Source organism: Taudactylus pleione, unplaced genomic scaffold (assembly GCF_031769625.1).
Source record: "Taudactylus pleione unplaced genomic scaffold, aTauple2 ptg001032l, whole genome shotgun sequence".
In the NCBI taxonomy this organism is placed as follows: domain Eukaryota; kingdom Metazoa; phylum Chordata; class Amphibia; order Anura; family Myobatrachidae; genus Taudactylus; species Taudactylus pleione.
In genome coordinates, this window is record NW_028285433.1 from 690,587 (window position 1) to 708,553 (window position 17,967).

The 17,967-nt window shown below is 45.9% G+C and overlaps 1 pseudogene; it reads right to left on the reverse strand.

Annotated features, from left to right (window-relative positions):
* Positions 1-17,967, reverse strand: part of LOC148454031 (stimulated by retinoic acid gene 6 protein-like) — a 156,053-nt pseudogene that overhangs the window by 70,696 nt on the left and 67,390 nt on the right.

The window sequence follows — 17,967 nt, forward strand, 5'->3', positions numbered from 1 at the left end:
GCCAGCCCCCCTTCTGTGTCTCCCCAGCCAGCCCCCCTTCTGTCTCCCCTGCCAGCCCCCCTTCTGTGTCTCCTGCCCAACCTCCCTTCTGTGTCTCCCCTGCCAGCCCCCCTTCTGTGTCTCCCCTGCCAGCCCCCCTTCTGTGTCTCCCCTGTCAGCCCCCCTTCTTTGTCTCCCCAGCCAGCCCCCCTTCTCTCTCCCCTGCCAGCCCCTCTTCTGTGTCTCCTGCCCAACCTCCCTTCTATGACTCCCCTGCCAACCCCCCTTCTGTGTCTCCCCTGCCAGCCCCCCTTTTGTATCTCCTCACCAGCCCCCCTTCTGTATCTCCTGCCAGCCCCCCTTTTGTGTATCCTGCCCAACCCCCCTTCTGTGTTAAATGTAAATTATTAGAACACTTCATGTAGTCATAAGCATGAACTGTATATAGCTCCCCCTTCTGTGTCTCCTGCCCTGCTTTGTCTGCCATTGTCCCCAGCCCCAGCCACAGCTAGCCCCCATGCTTGACTTACCTTCCTCTTGCTACTCGTCAAGCGTCAGCGACCCAGCTCCTCTCAGCGGTGCGGCATGATGTCACACGCGCCAGGAATGAGTCTCCAAAGATAAAAAAGTTTATTGCACGGTGCCGGCGGGCGCTAGTCACCAAGATGGATTGTGGGTGAGATGGATTGCGGGCGGGCAGCGGGATGGACTGCGGGCAGGCAGGCAGGAGGATGGATTGTGGACGGGCCCCGCTTTCTGTCCGGGCCCAGGACTACAGTCCCCCCCTGATGGCGGCATTGCCTGCAGCCCCAGCTCTGGAGCCGCCACTGCATATATCTGTTTTTTCTTTTATATAACAGCTTCATAATGAGGGTAAGCTCCAATCAGGGAGATTGCTGGACTCCTCAGGGAGTCAGAGAGATTGCTACTATTCCAAGGAGTCTCCCAGACAATCAGGGAGAGTTGGCAAGTATGTGATAGGGTTAACATTCGGGCTTTGTTGAAATTATGGGGCCTTATGTAATAGCCTGCGAGATGCAGGCATGGGTGCAATTTCAGCGAGTAAGCCTATATTTTCAAAGCTGCAATAATTTAACAGGCAAAACAAGGCTGGATTTGCCTTTTAAATTATTGTTGCTTTGCAAATACTGGCTTATGTGCCGGAATCGCACCCATACCTACATCTCTCAGGCTATTACATAAGGCCCCATAACCTAAACATAGCCCAAACCTTAACCCTAGAGCATGAAACAGTTATTTTCAGTACCCACATTTACTCTATTGACTTTATAACCTGTGTGTAACGTCCTTCGGGCTAGACACGTAATTTCTCTGTACACAATTTTCACCTATGATTCTGCAGTTGCAGATGAGGTCAAATACAGTAAATCCTTAATTTTAAAAACAGATCTCAGACTGGTTGCCCCTTCATACATCCTCACAGCACAATTGTCCCAGTCTCATATATTTTTAGAGCATTGGTACAAGTCTCACGGTCCTAGTCTCATGTAGTATTCCAGCACTGGTTCCAGTCTCATACACGTTTGCTGCAGTGGTAACAGTTTTATACACCCTTGCAGTACTCATTCTAATTTTAGACACCCAGTCAGCAGTGGTAGCAGTCTCATACACACTTGCAGCAGTGCTAGCAGTTTCATCATACTTGCCTACTTTTGAAAAAGCATTTCAGGGAGATAGTGAAAGCAGCACCTATCAGCGCAGCGGTAAAGTGGGCGTGTACTGCTACATCTGAGAGGCGTGTAATAAAATTGATTTACATCCACATGTAAATGAGGCACAAAGCAGTTAGTAAGATCTACTTGTTGATGAAAACACACTGATACTTCTCAGAAAATACATGTAGCCATTGGGATCATTATGCCTTAACCAATGCAGGGAAACTATACTAATGATCCCATTTGAATATACATATATCCAGAGGTGGGGCTGCAAGGCAGTCCTTAATTGAAATAGGGAAGCCAAACCAACCGCCACCCCAAATGTTGCCACACATCGCCAGCTGGGACTGCCATCAGAAATGATGGGGCCTGGGATTGGCAGAATAGACAGGGCCCGCCCCTTTTCCCCTAATCATTTTGCAACTCCATCACTGTAGTCTCTCCAGTTCCAGCCAGCCCCCCTTCTGTGTCTCCCCAGCCAGCCCCCCTTCTGTCTCCCCTGCCAGCCCCCCTTCTGTGTCTCCTGCCCAACCTCCCTTCTGTGTCTCCCCTGCCAGCCCCCCTTCTGTGTCTCCCCTGCCAGCCCCCCTTCTGTGTCTCCCCTGTCAGCCCCCCTTCTTTGTCTCCCCAGCCAGCCCCCCTTCTCTCTCCCCTGCCAGCCCCTCTTCTGTGTCTCCTGCCCAACCTCCCTTCTATGACTCCCCTGCCAACCCCCCTTCTGTGTCTCCCCTGCCAGCCCCCCTTTTGTATCTCCTCACCAGCCCCCCTTCTGTATCTCCTGCCAGCCCCCCTTTTGTGTATCCTGCCCAACCCCCCTTCTGTGTTAAATGTAAATTATTAGAACACTTCATGTAGTCATAAGCATGAACTGTATATAGCTCCCCCTTCTGTGTCTCCTGCCCTGCTTTGTCTGCCATTGTCCCCAGCCACAGCTAGCCCCCATGCTTGACTTACCTTCCTCTTGCTACTCGTCAAGCGTCAGCGACCCAGCTCCTCTCAGCGGTGCGGCATGATGTCACACGCGCCAGGAATGAGTCTCCAAAGATAAAAAAGTTTATTGCACGGTGCCGGCGGGCGCTAGTCACCAAGATGGATTGTGGGTGAGATGGATTGCGGGCGGGCAGGAAAGCCTGGGTAATGGTCTCATACAGAGTCAGGGGTAACAGTCTCATACAGAAGCAGTGGTAACAGTCTCATACAGAGCCAGTGGTAACAGTCTCATACAGAAGTAGGGGAAACAGTCTCATACAGTGTCAGTGGTAACAGTCTCATACAGAAGCAGGGGCAACAGTCTCATACAGAAGCAGGGGTAACAGTCTCATACAAAAGCAGGGGTAACAGTCTCGTACACTTTTGCAGCAATTGTCACTATCATACATCCTTACAGCAGTGGTAACAGTCACATATACCCTAAAGCTGCGTACACACTGGGCGATAAAGTGGACGACTGAACGATAACGATATCGTTATCGTTCAGTCGTCCACTTTATCGTCCATTTTTAACACCAAAAAGATGAACGATGACGACGACGCGCGTTCCCGCGGGTCGTTCGTCATCATCGTTCATCGGGCTGACATGCAGGCCAACCTGACGATCTCGTCAGGTTGCTGCATGTCAGGGAATGGGGGAGAGATATGATATCGTTCAGCGGCTGTGCTCAATGTCATGAACGACATTGAGCACAGCCTGCCGGGGACACACTAGACGATATCGCTCAGGGAGCATATCATCTAGTGTGTATGCACCTTAACAGCTACTGCAATTCTCAATGCTCTCGTCTTTGAACTATGGCACATTTGAATAACACCCAACATTCCAAAATCCTAAAGCACACTGGATGTGTGATCACACCACAGTGGACATGCTTAAGGTGCATACACATGGTAATATTAAAATGCACGATATGAATGATACCGATCATATAGTTATAGTTCATATTGTGCATTTGTCGGTGCCTCCAACCCACCAACGACCTGCGATGCTCGGGCACGTATGAACAATAAAGATATCTGTTGGCATGCAGGCCAACCAGGTCGATATCAACCAGGTTACTATAGGGACCCGTTATCTATGATCGCTGGCTGTTGGTGGTGTGCTGGATGATCGATATCGATCATCCAGTACACCCGGGAGATCGTTCAGCGATATCGTTATCACCGACGGTCGTCCCATGTGTATGCACCATTAGCACATCCCTGGAGCGCCAAGAGGAGGGGGGCAGTTAGTACTAATTACTCTGGCCCGGGCTTATTAGGGGCCCGCGTCAGCTACTTAAGGGGACAAATGTCCCCCTTTGCAGTGCTGTTGAGGGGGATAAATGTCTCCCTTTGTGGCACGTATTTTTCCTTTTTTGTTTTACATCACATCGCACTGCCGGCTGGGTCACACATTGTATAGTGTGTTCCCAGCTTTAGGATCAGCTTGGACAAGCAACTAAATATACAGTCGAAGTTCAAAAAATAGAGGATGAAACTGGGTGCTTCAGTAGAGCAGGCTGCAGCCTTTTCGTAACCAAATAAGATCTATCCCTAGAGATCTAAAAGAATATAATGTATGTAGGAATGGTAGAAAATGGCGCTAATTTCTACCATTCCTATATACATCATAACTTATATACAGTATCTTGATTAAAAAACAATACACTGATAGCAGGGTCTCGCCCATCACGTCCATGATCCTTTATTAAGAGGCCTATTAGTGGGGAAATAAAATTTTCCTATTTACTAAAATGGCATTGTCATAGTATTCATAGAGTGTTTTTTTTAACATAATTATCATGGTTAGGCCCATCAATGGGTTTACCATTACCAGTAGTTCCTAAACTGGGTGCGGTGGCACTTTGAGGTACCACGGTATCTATTATAGGTGCAGGGTGTGCGGTGCACAAGAGCACATGGGTTCGGGGGGGCCCACACCACACACCAATATTTTCTAATACTTACCTCTTGGAAGTCCTGCATTGGCTGTAGCAGCCCTGCACAAAATGCCCCAAAAATTGATGCCGCGGCCATATACCCGGCGTTTTGTGCATGCGCAGTGGGGAAATCGCTGGGAGAATGGCTGCTCTGCCATTTTCCCAGTGACCTGCGCATGCGTGGTAAACTCTGGGCATAAACTAGTGCCCAGAGCCTACTGCTACGGTCAGTCCGCTGCTGGCCGCCGGGGAGAGAGGAGGGGGCCCCAGACGGGGAATGCACACAGGCCACCTCCTCTCTTAATACGCCCCTGCACTGTACACTTGCAGGGGGTACCATGTGTTGATGATCCAGGACAAAATGTAATTATTTATGGACCATGTGATATGTAAAACCCTTTGCTGGTGTCTGCCAATCATAAAATATGTGGACAAACAGAAGCGCAGCCTTGTCCGCCATCACATAACTAAACCAAAGGATGACAGGTAAGCGCAACTGACATAATTTAATAATTTGTTTATAAATTTCTCAATAAGAAACTTTTTTTATGGGTTCTGTAAAACAACAGTACCTTTTGTGTACTTTACACATGTAAATGGAAATTGTGACATTGTAAAAGAATCAAAGTGAAAAAAAAAATCCCTAACAATTAAATAGAACCGTAAACAAGTAATAATACTTACATGGAAATTCCTAAGCCCTTCAGAAATATTATAGCTTGGCCATGTATAATTGGAAAAACAACAGTATATGCAAAAACTATGCCAAAAAGACTTTGCACTATGTGCAATATCAAGTACCCTGCAATATAAGAAAAATATGTTGGTAATTCTACAAACAAAATACTGTCCATTTTGTTCTCCAGGCGGAATTCTGAACATACCCCATAAAATATATGCAACTTGCCAGCCAGAGTATCTTGCTATTGCAGCCTAGGTATGATAAAGAAAGACATGTTGACACAGTTTATCACCATAGACATTGTTTTAAAGGCACATATACTGTGTATATATATATATATATATATATATATATATATATATATATATATATATATATGTGTATTCCATAGACAAAAAAGCCTACGGTTTCATATGTCCCATTAGGGCTTCTTAGACATGATCTGAAAATTCACAATATCTACTGCATTTGTGCCACACAAACTTCAAAAAGCAATGAAATTACGATCATTAAGGCTGACGCCTTAATGGACGTGTTTCTTGCATAATACAGATATGGTATGCCATGATACCATGTGGTTAACTGCAGATTCAGCACTCTCACAGAGTGAGATTGCGGTCATTAAAAAATGGTGGAGCTGCTAATTCACAGAATTGTGTGCTCATTGGAATACACACAGGCATGCTATGCAACTGAGGTCTGAGCAGTTATGTGGCACACACATCCCACTCAGTACCCACATTCTGCCCATTCAGTCACCACAAATATTTCACTGAGTTCTAACATCCTTCTCACTCTATACATCCATCTCATTCATTATACACATTCAGCTTCCCAATTGCTAAAACTATCATACTCTGTCTATACATGTACACTATCTTTGCCTCCATGCTGCTAATCCCTACAGCTGTGTGTTTTCCCAACTGTGCTAGTCTGCATGCCCTGATCCACACCAATTTGTCTTTCCCCATGTGCACCGCCCTGTCTTCCTGCATCTGTGCCACTGTTTCCTACCATCTGCACCACTGCCTTGCCCCCAGTCACGTCACTCTGTCTTCCCCTTATCTCTGCCACTCTTTATTCCTCCATCTGCACCAATCTATCCCTCCCAACCATGCCACTTTGTCTTTCCCCTCCCACCCATACCACTCTGTCTTACCCTCATCTCTGCCACTATTTCTTCCTCCATCTGCACCACTCTGTTCAACTTAACCATGCAAATCTGTCTTTCCCCTCCCATCCGCACCAATCTGTCTTCCCCAATCCATATTGTTGTGTGTTCTCTTATTGTGCTAGTCTGTATTCCTCCCCCACACCAACCTTTCTTTACCCATCTGCGCTGCCTGCATCCATGCTACTCTGTATTCCCCATTCATGTTGCTCTGTTCCCACATGGTGTCATGGCATACCATATCTGTATTACGCAAGGAATATGTCCATTAAGGTGTCAGCGTTAATGATCATAATTTCATTGCTTTTTGAAGTTTGTGTGGCACCAATTCAGTAGGTTTTATGAATTTTCAGATCATGACTAAGCAGCCTAAATGGGACATGTCAAACCATAAGGTTTTTAGTCTATGGAATTTCATCGCTTTTTTAGAATTTATTAACCATCAGGGTTTTGACAAGCAAACTGGGCCACCTGCAGCGCAGTAGGACAACAAATAGATACACTAACATGGGTGGAGGAGCAGACAGCACATAGGAGGTGTTTTAAGGGTGCAGAGGGAGAGACGGCTGTGGGGGCAGGCTTCAGGTGTGTGGGGACAAATAACGTAGGGGTTCCCTGTATAAAGCACAACCAGCACCAGGCTAATCAGAGCCAGTCCTGATTACCAAAATGCAGGGGACAAACGACGTAGGGGTCCCCTAAAACAAAACGGAATTTTCCCATAGAGAATTTCGGAGGGAGGGGGCATGGTGTTTAAGGAGCTACACCTCAAGAGCTATTGGAGTTACGGAGCTGAAATTTGGCATGGCCTGGTAGAATTGTTGCTCGGTGCTGCATGCCAAATTTCAGGGTAAAAGCATAAAAAACTTGGACTTGGAAGTAATCTAAATTTCCAACTGTAAGTTTATTCTGACACTAAATTAGGACCACTTTTCTGCTGTTCTCTAAATAAACCCAGAAGCACGGATGGGATCAGTGAGGCCCATCTATGCTTCTATGATTAAAAAAACCCTGTGAAAAAAAAAAATGGCGTGGCCCTATCCCCCCAAATGACAACCAGCACCGGGCTATGGAGACCCAGCACTGTTTGTGCTAAATACAGGGGACAAACGATGTAGAGGTCCCCCCGTATTAAGCAAAACCAGCACCAGGCTTTTAAGAACCAGTCCTGGTTACCAAAATATGGGGGACAAATGACGTAGGGGTCCCCCGTATTCAGCGCAACCAGCACTGGGCTCTGAGCTGGCCCTGGTTCTGGAAATACAGGAGGAAAAAATGCGTAGGGTCCCCCTGTATTTACCAGAACCAGCACTGGACTCTTCCTAGCAGGGACCACAGCCAGGGGAGCCCTTTCACTGGGCCCCCCAGTCGACCGCTAGTCAACTCAGGCCAGAGATCTGGAAATTATGGGTTAGAACTGCGCTCTACTGTATGGGCAGATGGGATGTGAGATGTATTGTTTGTGTCGGGGTGCTGCACCTTCCTAAAAGAAGGAGTACCGGGTCCTGTGTAACGATAGACTGGGGTAGAGGGTGCGTAGGGTGCGCTCGCCCTATGGGTGTAATGCTGGAGTAATAGTGTATTGTGGTCTTTTGTGTTCGATGTTGTGTGTGGAGTGATGGGGTGTAGGGAGGGAAGGGAGTCTAATGGACTGGAGGTGGTGGGTGAGGAAATGAAGACAGAGGCAGAAATGGGGACCAATGGGTTTATTGGAAAAAAACAGTAATAATCCTGTTCGGTCCCAGGCACCCAGGTGGGGTGAGCGATCCACTTAGGGTGGAGACTGGGGAGGTGAGTGGACCCTTTTAGGGGGCTCCTTTCCATGCAGTTCAATAGACCGGCACGTTACCCCTGCTGGACCTTTGGTCAACAGTCTTAGGATGTCTCGGGGGGAGGGGAGTGGTGGGTTGGCAGCGGGTCTGGCGGTTGTGGATGTACACCCTGGCGGCATCCCACGCAGGGGTATAAGTCTCGGAGTCACTTACCTACCGGTAGGATTTGTTGGTGAAAAAGGCTTGGGCTGCTGGTAGCTGGTGTTAGAGTTTCCTTTTGCAGATGCGGTGTTGGATGGCTGCTGCGGTGTCAGCAGTTGGAGGAAGCTCTGTGTGTGGTAGTGGCTTGCTGGTGCACTGTGGGGCTTGGTGCACCGCGTTGCTGGCATTCTGTTCCCGCTGCCTGGTGGGTGCCTGCTGGTGTGGATCGCTTAGGGATTGCTGCTGGATGAACAGCTGTGAGTGGAGCTGGTGTTGGTTGCTCCCAGGGGGCGGTGCGTGGTCGCCTGGGTCTAGCAGGTGGAGTGGTGATCAAGAGGGGTGCGCAGGGCTTTGCTAGGTGTGATGCCCAGCGCGGCCCTGCAGGTGGTGGGTAGAGAGGGTTCTGGAAGCAGCAAGGCTCGACCGAGTTCTCCGCGGGAATGAAGAGCTCTGGTGTAAGCTGGCTGTGGTGTCAGAATGTAGGGGGTTTCCGACGCGTTTCGGCAGGGGCTCTGCCTTCTTCAAGGAGGTAAGAAGTGTGGCTAGAAACACAGAACCCGGAAGTTCCACATTTAAACCTCACACATGCATAGCCACACTTCTTACCTCCTCTTACCACACTTATTACTCCAGCATTACACCCATAGGGCGAGCGCACCTTCCGCACCCTCTACCCCATTCAGGCCAGAGATCCCTGGGGAGCAGGAGATCCCCCAATAAAGGGGTCCCCCTTTCCAGGGCACCCCAAGCTGATAGCACGGGACTATCCCCAGCACCCCTGGGCGGTGGGTGCCGGGTTGATTATGTAAAGTGTGGTGCATATGATAATATAAATATTGTCTTTTGCAGTAGTACCACAGGTCCCAGCAGGCATCCCTGCAAACTGGTACAGTACTTGGAGAACCACAAGTACCAGTAGGTGGGGAATTAATGGGCCTGCCGGTACCTATAGTACCCCTGCAAAAGAAATATTACAATTTAAAAAAGAAGACAGTTTTTAAAATATTTTATTTTGCCAGACCTTCACCTTCATGGACCTTCAAGGCAGCCGCTCCCCCAGGACTTCTACGGAGTCTTAACTGAAGGGTGGCGGCCGCCGCCCATCCAGGACCTCTACGGCGTTGTCTTCCTTCAGCTGGTCTCTCCAGCTCCCCGGCCGACAACTGAGTGGACGGCGCCTCAAGCTGGCTGTATTTAAGCCAGCCGAAGGGACGGGGCGATGACGTTGTGAGCCGTGATTGGCTTGTGGCGGCCATCTTTGAATTTCAAAAATGGCGCTGAGGTGCCATTTTTATAAAGAGCATGCTCGGTTCTCACCATTGAAGTCAACAGCTCATTGGATGAGAAACGGAAGGCTCGCCTCTCTCAGCCAATGAGCGCTCCGCACCGGGATTTCTGAACTGAAATGCCGGGTGAAGCTGTCATTCGGGTAGTAGTGTCCTTAGAGAACGCTACTAATGTGCGAGGGTCCGGGTATCTCAGTTGTTTTTTTTTGCCAAGACCCTGGAATGCCTGAAGAGGACACAGCCACGCATAGGAGACGGTGAGTATGGATTTTTTATTACAGGTACTCCATTGGATTGTCTACTGGAGAAAAGGACAGATTGGCTGGATACATAGGTGAGTATGTGAGATAGTGTGCATGTATGTGTGAGTACATGTGTGTGTGCATGTATGTTTTAATAAAATTGTACTTTTCTATGGTGTGTGTGTTGTGTGTTTTTTTAATATAGCTTTTGCTGTGAAACTACAGTTACCAGCAGGCCCGTAATGCCCCGCATGCTGATACTTGTGGTTCTCCAAGTACCAGCATGTGGGGGAGGCATGCTGGGGACTGTAGTTCCACAGCAAAAGACAATATTTTAACTTTACTTGCACCACACAACACAATCAACTCGGCACCCACCACCCAGGTGTGCTGGGGATAGCCCCGGGCTATCAGCCTGGGCCTGGGGTGCCCTGGAGAGGGGGACCGCTTTATTGGGGGACCCTCAGCTCCCCATGGATTCCCGGCCTGGGCTGACTAGTGGTCAAGGGTGATGCTTCGGCTGGGGGACCCGGTGAAAGGGCTCCCCTGGCTGTGGCATCACCTCCCCCCTGCTAGAAAGAGTCTGGTGCTGGTCCAGGTAAATACAGGGGGACCCTACGCATTTTCTCCCCCTGTATTTCCAGAACCAGGGCTGGCTCAGAGCCCAGTGCTGGTTGTACTGAATACGGGGGATCCCTACATCATTTGTCCCCCATATTTTGGCAACCAGGACTGGTTCTCAAAAGCCTGTCGCTGTTTGTGGTTCATACAGGGGGCCCCTACGTCATTTGTCCCCTGTATTTAGCACAACCAGTACTGGCTTTCCAAAGTCCGGTGCTGTTTGTTGTTTTTGGGGAGGGGGCCTCGCCATTTATTAATTTTTTTTTCTACACAGGTTTTTTTATTTAATTAAACACAGAAGCACAGACGGGTCTCACTGACCCATCCCTGCTTCTGTGTTTTTTTTTTTGAAACACAGATGCAGGTATTAAGGATATACCAGATTCGAGCCTGCATCTGTGTGCTGCTACCTTCCTGGGTCCTAACACCTGCTACACCGCCGCCCACACTGCCACCACTAATGCCCGCTACCACCCGCTAACTCCTCTCCCCCGCATCCCGGCCGCAGCAAACATCGGCTTCCTTTCCCCCGGACCCGGCCCACGCTACCACCCACAAACGACGGCCATCTGAAGGCTCCTACTGCAGCTGCGCAACAAGTTGAAAACACCTATCTATACAATATCAGATTCTTGAGGTAATAGTTTAAAAACAGTAACTTTCTAATTTACCTGAACCACAAAAGGCCCTAGCCTGGCACAATACCTACCTAATAAAACAAACTCTAAATTTGCCCCTACCCTGAGTTATGCCCTCCCCCAAAAAAACATAGACTACAGCATAAAAGTGGTCCTAATTGAGAATGTCAGAAAAATGTGACAGTTGGAACTTTAGATTACGCCCAAATCCTAATTTTTGATGTTTTTGCCCTGAAATTTGGCATGCAGCACTGAGCGACAGTTCTACCCTCCCGTGCCAAATTTCAGCTCGGTACCTCCAATAGCTTTTGAGGTGTAGCCCTTAAACATCCTGACCCCCTCCGGAATTCTCTAAGGGAGAAATGCAGATTTTTACACACAGCCTTAATATAAGGGCACAACCGTGCCCTTATTATATATATATATATATATATATATATATATATATATATATACACAGTATATATACATACACATATATATCCAAGTGAAGAAAAGGCACTCATGGGACACAATTTCATAGCAACATAAACCAAGTGTGTCCTGACGAAGGGGCTGATGCCCTGGGACGTTGACCATGATTTAATACACTTGGTTTTTGTTGCTATGAAATTGTGTTCCACGAGTGCCTTTTCTTCACTTGGATTTCTATGACATTATGATTTATGGCACCGGCACTGGCTGCAGTGTTGATATAGAAGTGCCGGCAGTTTTGGAAGGAGATATATATTTGTCTATATCTATAGCCAAACTGACAAGACAAGTCCATTCAGTCTTTTGGGGCTGAACCAGATCGATTCTGTCCTCACTGGGGCCAGTTAATGCAACCAGAAGCCAATAGTGGTAATTTTTGGATTACAGATACCAAAATGTTACATATGATCTGATCAATAACAGTCAGATTACTATTGGGCATTTTGGATGTTTTTCGTGTCACACTCGTTGCCCAACTTCAGCTGTACTATGTTAACATGTGACTAGCATAATGTACTTACCGAGAATCCAGGAACAATTTATCCTCTCTTAGAAAATCGGCACTGACTACAATAATTTAATATGAAACATGTAACAAGTAGGGGGTAAATTTACTAAGATGGGAGTTCTATCTAAGAAGTGATGTTGCCCATAGCAACCAATCAGATTCTACTTCTCTTTTATCTAGCACCTTCTAGAAGATAATACCTGGAATCTGATTGGTTGCTATGGGCAACATCACTTCTTAAATAGAACTCCCATCATAGTAAATTTATCCGTAGCTGCTGTAGAATTAACTTTTCTCCATTTCTGTATTTTCAGCTAACAACCTAACACATTCTGTCTAATTTGTCAGGGTCAGGGTCATGTTGTGGGGCTAGGTAGTAAGTAGATCAGAGATGCTTGGGGGGGGGCGGCGGTGTTATGTGGGCTGTTAAAATTCATTCGATTGGGCTTGGAATGTGTGTAAAGGCCACATCAAGTTAACAACACTAGTCATTAACACAGATGTAAATATACATATTAACATACAATTTGCTGGACACATTGTTGGACATGTTAGGTCAGAAATAAACTAAATAAAACTATAATGATAGGACTCAGATTCATCTTCACATTCACCAAATTGGCCAATAGTGGGCACACTAATCTTAATAGAATTGGCTATATTGGTCATGTGGTGACGTTGCCAGAAATATTACTGACATTGCCTGAAATATTGCCTTGTGTGTGGCCAGCAATAGTAATAGCACCACGCAAAAGTCATCTTCTTTTGATATTCTGCCACTGAAAGACAATAATAAAGAATAACTTCAGGATGGTTTATTAGCCCTTTTCTGACATGATCCATACTTAGGGCCTAATTCAGAGATGGACGGAATTGCATAGCAACACACAAGCAGCTTTGCAATTCTGTCCATCTTAATGCAGATGGAGGTTTCAGACACCTCAGGCACCATCGCGACCGGTTGCTCCTGTTGTCAGGCTGCATCAGCTGAAGCTTCCCACAGCCTGACCTGGTGCCGGTCACTTCAGAGGCCAGGAATCTGTGTCCACCGATGCAGACTCTGACCTCATCCCGACACCCCCCGTTTTTGGTAATGGTGACCAGCCATGCCCCCACTCCATCCCCCAAATGCTGGAGCATGTCAGTTATGCTGTGGCTTGGGGGGTCTGCAAGCGTAATTGCAGGACCCATTCTGCACATGTGCAGAGCGGGTCCTGTGCAGGCACAGACCCATAACCATCGGAGATGTACAGTACGTTCATCATAGTGAACGTACTGTACATCTCTAAATCAGGCTCTGTGTCTGTGAATCAGTTTTGTGACTGTTCAGTTTTTAATTAATAACATGCCTCCTTTTAAATATTGCAGACGCTATTATTTTAAAGTTTAAATATATAGGGAACTGTGTAATAGAATTGTAAAATGACAGAATTTATTAATTGTACTGCACAATATGTTTACCCAGAGATTTTAATTTCCCTTGAATGGCTTGGCATCCCTTGTTCTGGGTCCTTTGCTTAAAGGGACAGTAAACACCTAAGGGGCATATTTACAAAAGATCACCAATCTTCAGCGGTTTTGAATGCTGGATTCAAAAGTACAATACTAATACCCACATAAATCAGACTTGCATTGCCTGTATCACTATTGCCCTTTTAAATCCAGCCCTGCAGAGAATTGCCAATTTTGAAAAGACAATCTTTAGTAAATATACCTTAATGCCACATCATTTATCACAATGCTGTTGGAAGACTGGGCAGCAGTTGGATGTACCTTGACGCTTACAGCCACACCTGGTACTACCTATTCTGCCAGGTATACCACTGCTGATTCATCCACCTGGCCGCAGTATGATATATGTATGTAGTGATACGGTCTGGGGTTTCAATGAACATTTGACACAAAATGTGTTCGGGGTTGAAAAATGTTCAGAAGAAGAAACTTACCACACATTGGGAGGATGAAGGTTTGTGATATTTTATAGGAAGGAAACCTTTTTCCCCAATCCAGAGTCTCCTCATGTGTTTTCTGTAAACATATTACACCAAAGGATTATTAGTTAAGTAGCCACATTGATGAACAGCTAACTTACCCTAAACAAATGTTATTTATAAAATGAAGTAAACAATGAGAAAGATTAAAGGCAGCTCTGAAATCTTATTGGCTGATACATTGTACTACTAGTAATGTTCTACAATAACCATCATTACACATCATCCCTTCAGTGGCCTGTTAGAGGCAAGCAATAGGAACTATCGCTGTATTGAGCCAAGTAAGAAGGACTCAGGAGTCATGGAGAGTGGCCACTGGCATCTATACAGAGTTGAAATCATATCAGCACTAACTGGTTTGTACAAAGTGAGCTCCCACCACGTAAAACCCTGTGCTTAGATTAGCAACCCCATAACTACCATAGCTGCATGCCTACCATTATAACCAACCTCATGTCCATTGTACCCTTTATTAGGCTTGACATATCATCCCTTTAATTCAGGACATACGTGAATTACACATGTTCTGTGGCTGATTAAAAATAGGTGAAATGGAGACTTGAAGCCAGCCAGCCAGCCAGCCACAGAATCTGTGTAATCATATGTATCTCTAATAAAAGGGATGAAATGACAAGCCTAACTATATACACTGAAGTGCCAAAAGTCATGGGATAACAGTATGTAAAGGAACAGTAATTGTAGGTGGCGTCACCGTACTGTGACATCTTGAAAATACCCAGACCTGCATCAGTCATAATGAAAAAATATATATATAGTCGAGCCACAACCTAACTGCGCACAAGCAGTCCAAAGGTATTCCCCTGAGTTCTTAAGGATATCACCTACTCCTCTAATACACAATAAACAAAATGAAATGAACACAAGGGTATAGTATTAGGCGCTAGTAAATATAAGAAAATAAAATATACATTCCTTAAAGGGTTGTAATTTGTAGAATTTCTGTTATCTTTTAAATGGATCTGAAGAATCGAAGCATATGCAGTTTTCTCATTCAATGCAGGTGAATATAAAAGAGAAAAACATAGCCAATGTTTTCACACGCTTATAGTGTATATGTTTACAATGGAAAAACAGGGAGGGGGGTGTATTTAAAGAACACCACTAAGTTGATGAAAGTGCGATTAGTTCCTCCCATAAAGGTTTCTTTTTAGGGGTCCACCAACACTCATTATGACGTATAAGAAACTTCCAACAGGTGCGTACCAAAACTCACATGGGCAGGGTGATGACGAAATACATAAAGGTATCTTTAAGGGGTATCCTTAAATACACAGGCGGCGTACCCCAACTTACTAAAAGTGGCATAGGAATCCTCACATCGAGGTATCTTTGTACGTCCACCGCTCGTGTGAATCTCTCCACACAAATTATTCCATCCCAAAAAAATAATTCTCCATAGCAAAAATAAATAGTCCAAAACAAATTTATTTAAATGTAACCAACATATCAAAAAATTATGTATATACGACCAGTGGCTAATACGAAACCACCAGGCTAGTATATCAGTAGAAATTTAAAAAACACATATAATAATGATGGTCACAAGATAAAAATGTTCAAATGATTATACCTCCGGCGTTTATGGGTCACAAAATCCTCTAGGTCGACGCGCGTTTCGGCTCACACTGGAGCCTTTGTCAAGACATCATTTCATTGGGGGGCGTGGCCTGGCAGCCATCAGGGACGGAAGTGTGGCTTAAGAGCTCCTGATAGCCCTTCTCTAAAACTGCCTACTGCTCAGGTTAAAGGCATCTTACTGCCAAATATTTACTTTCCCCTGCGTCTCTCACCCTGAGAGAGGCCAGCAGAGGTGTCTGCGGTGCCTGGGTGACCTTCCCTGCCTCCCCGAGAGCTGCGGCCTACCTTCCACCCTGCAGCCGGGACCTAGATTTCAGAGGCCCTCCGACTTCCATAGCTGCGCTGCCGCGAGTGTCCACCTGCTGCCTTCAAGCTCAGGGGCAGCAGACACATATCTAAAGGTACCCTGGGGACTTACCTAAGTTGTTGGGAGTTCCCCATATCAAGACCACAGTGTGGGGGACGCTGGGCTCCGGAGCCCCGGGACGACGCCATCTTGGTTTTTTTTTTCTGCAATATTCCCCATAGAAACAGAGCTTGTATGAGGTGTGAGCTCCCTCTGGTGGCCGAAAAGTATATTACATGGCACACTGATGCAGTTCTCTATGCCTGATGATTAAATTCTCTGTCCTGTCACCCTGATATCTCAATGGCCTAACACTTTTCTGAGTTAAGTGGAACATACATTCACGTGATACCCATTTTTATTCACTTTATTTTTTTTTATCGTGAGAGATTACGCTGGATTTTACTATGGGCCCGAAAAAAGTTAAAATCTCTAAATCTGTCTCAAAAATAGCCTTTTTCAAACCCTCTCCTCAAACTGTTAAAGCTATCGGGATGGAGACGTTGGCTCCCCAGAAAACTAAATTGACTACTCCATCTAATGCAAGTTCCTCCCCCACTCATACCGATTCTGCACCGAGTTCCCCTAAAGATTGTGACTCTCTCACAGTCGGCACCATGAAACTACTCCTCTCACAATTTAAAGTAGAGGTTGCTGCGGAATTTCGTGCCACTCTTCAAGCTTGTCAACAGTCAATTGACGACCTCGGTGATCGAACAAATAACCTTGAAAATAAAATGGAGGAGGTAGTCGGGTCACACAATGACCTCATAGTTCAGCATGAGTCTCTCCAAACTGAAATTACTGCTCTTCGGGAGAAAGTCGGAGATTTGGAGGACAGATCAAGACGCAACAATATTAAACTCCGAGGAGTTCCTGAAACTGTTCCCCATAGTGGTCTCCACGAATTTACGTTGAATTTATTTCGGAAGCTCCTGCCTGAAGCGCGATCAGATGACCTTCTTATTGATCGCATTCATCGACTTCCAAAAGCCAGAAGTGCTCCGGAGGGTGCATCTAGGGATGTATTAATGCGGATGCATTTCTTTCATATGAAGGAGGCATTATTGAAGGCAGCTAGACCTTCAGAGGAATCAGCAGCGGCTTTGAAAGGCCTCCAATTATTTGGTGATCTCTCTCAAGCAACATTGGCAAAGAGACGCTCCTTCTATCCAATTACTAGTGCCCTCAGGAGAGCTAATATACTTTATCGATGGGGTTTTCCTACCAAACTCCTAGTGTCACGTGATGGTTCCACAGTCATAATTACAAACCTGGATGAAGGGTGGAAAACCCTATCTAGGTGGAACATTGCTGGAAATTCTTTTGATTCTTCATCCAATCAAAACCTGCAGAAAGACTGATCTATAGCGGGATTTCAAGCATAAGTACACATTATAATTTTCTTTCTGCTGTATGCTACTATATATAGCCTGAGAAAGTTTTGTGAGTATTTTGAATGTCTTAGTCTATTCAGAGTGGCAATAATGCATTTTCACTGTATTATTTTACTCGAATTCTAGTATATGTTTCATTTACAAGTAGGCCAGTTACTTATTTAAATTTTTGTATGTATCTTTGGATACGTTTTTTTTTATATGTTACCAAGTTTTGTATGGCCATGTTCTCCTAGGGGGTTACACTTGGGTACTGTTTATTTACGGGTAATGTTTCCTGCCCCTTCCCCGTAAATTCGGGGGGGAGGCTGAAACTACGTGCTATCTTTTTCACATAATTGCATTGCCTGAGTGATCTCGTTTGTATGTAAAGATATGGTTCTATGCTTGGTTTATTTATAGTGTTAATTAACTTTCGTTTATGGGTGACGGGGATAGGCTACTACCCCCCAATCACAAATTCCTA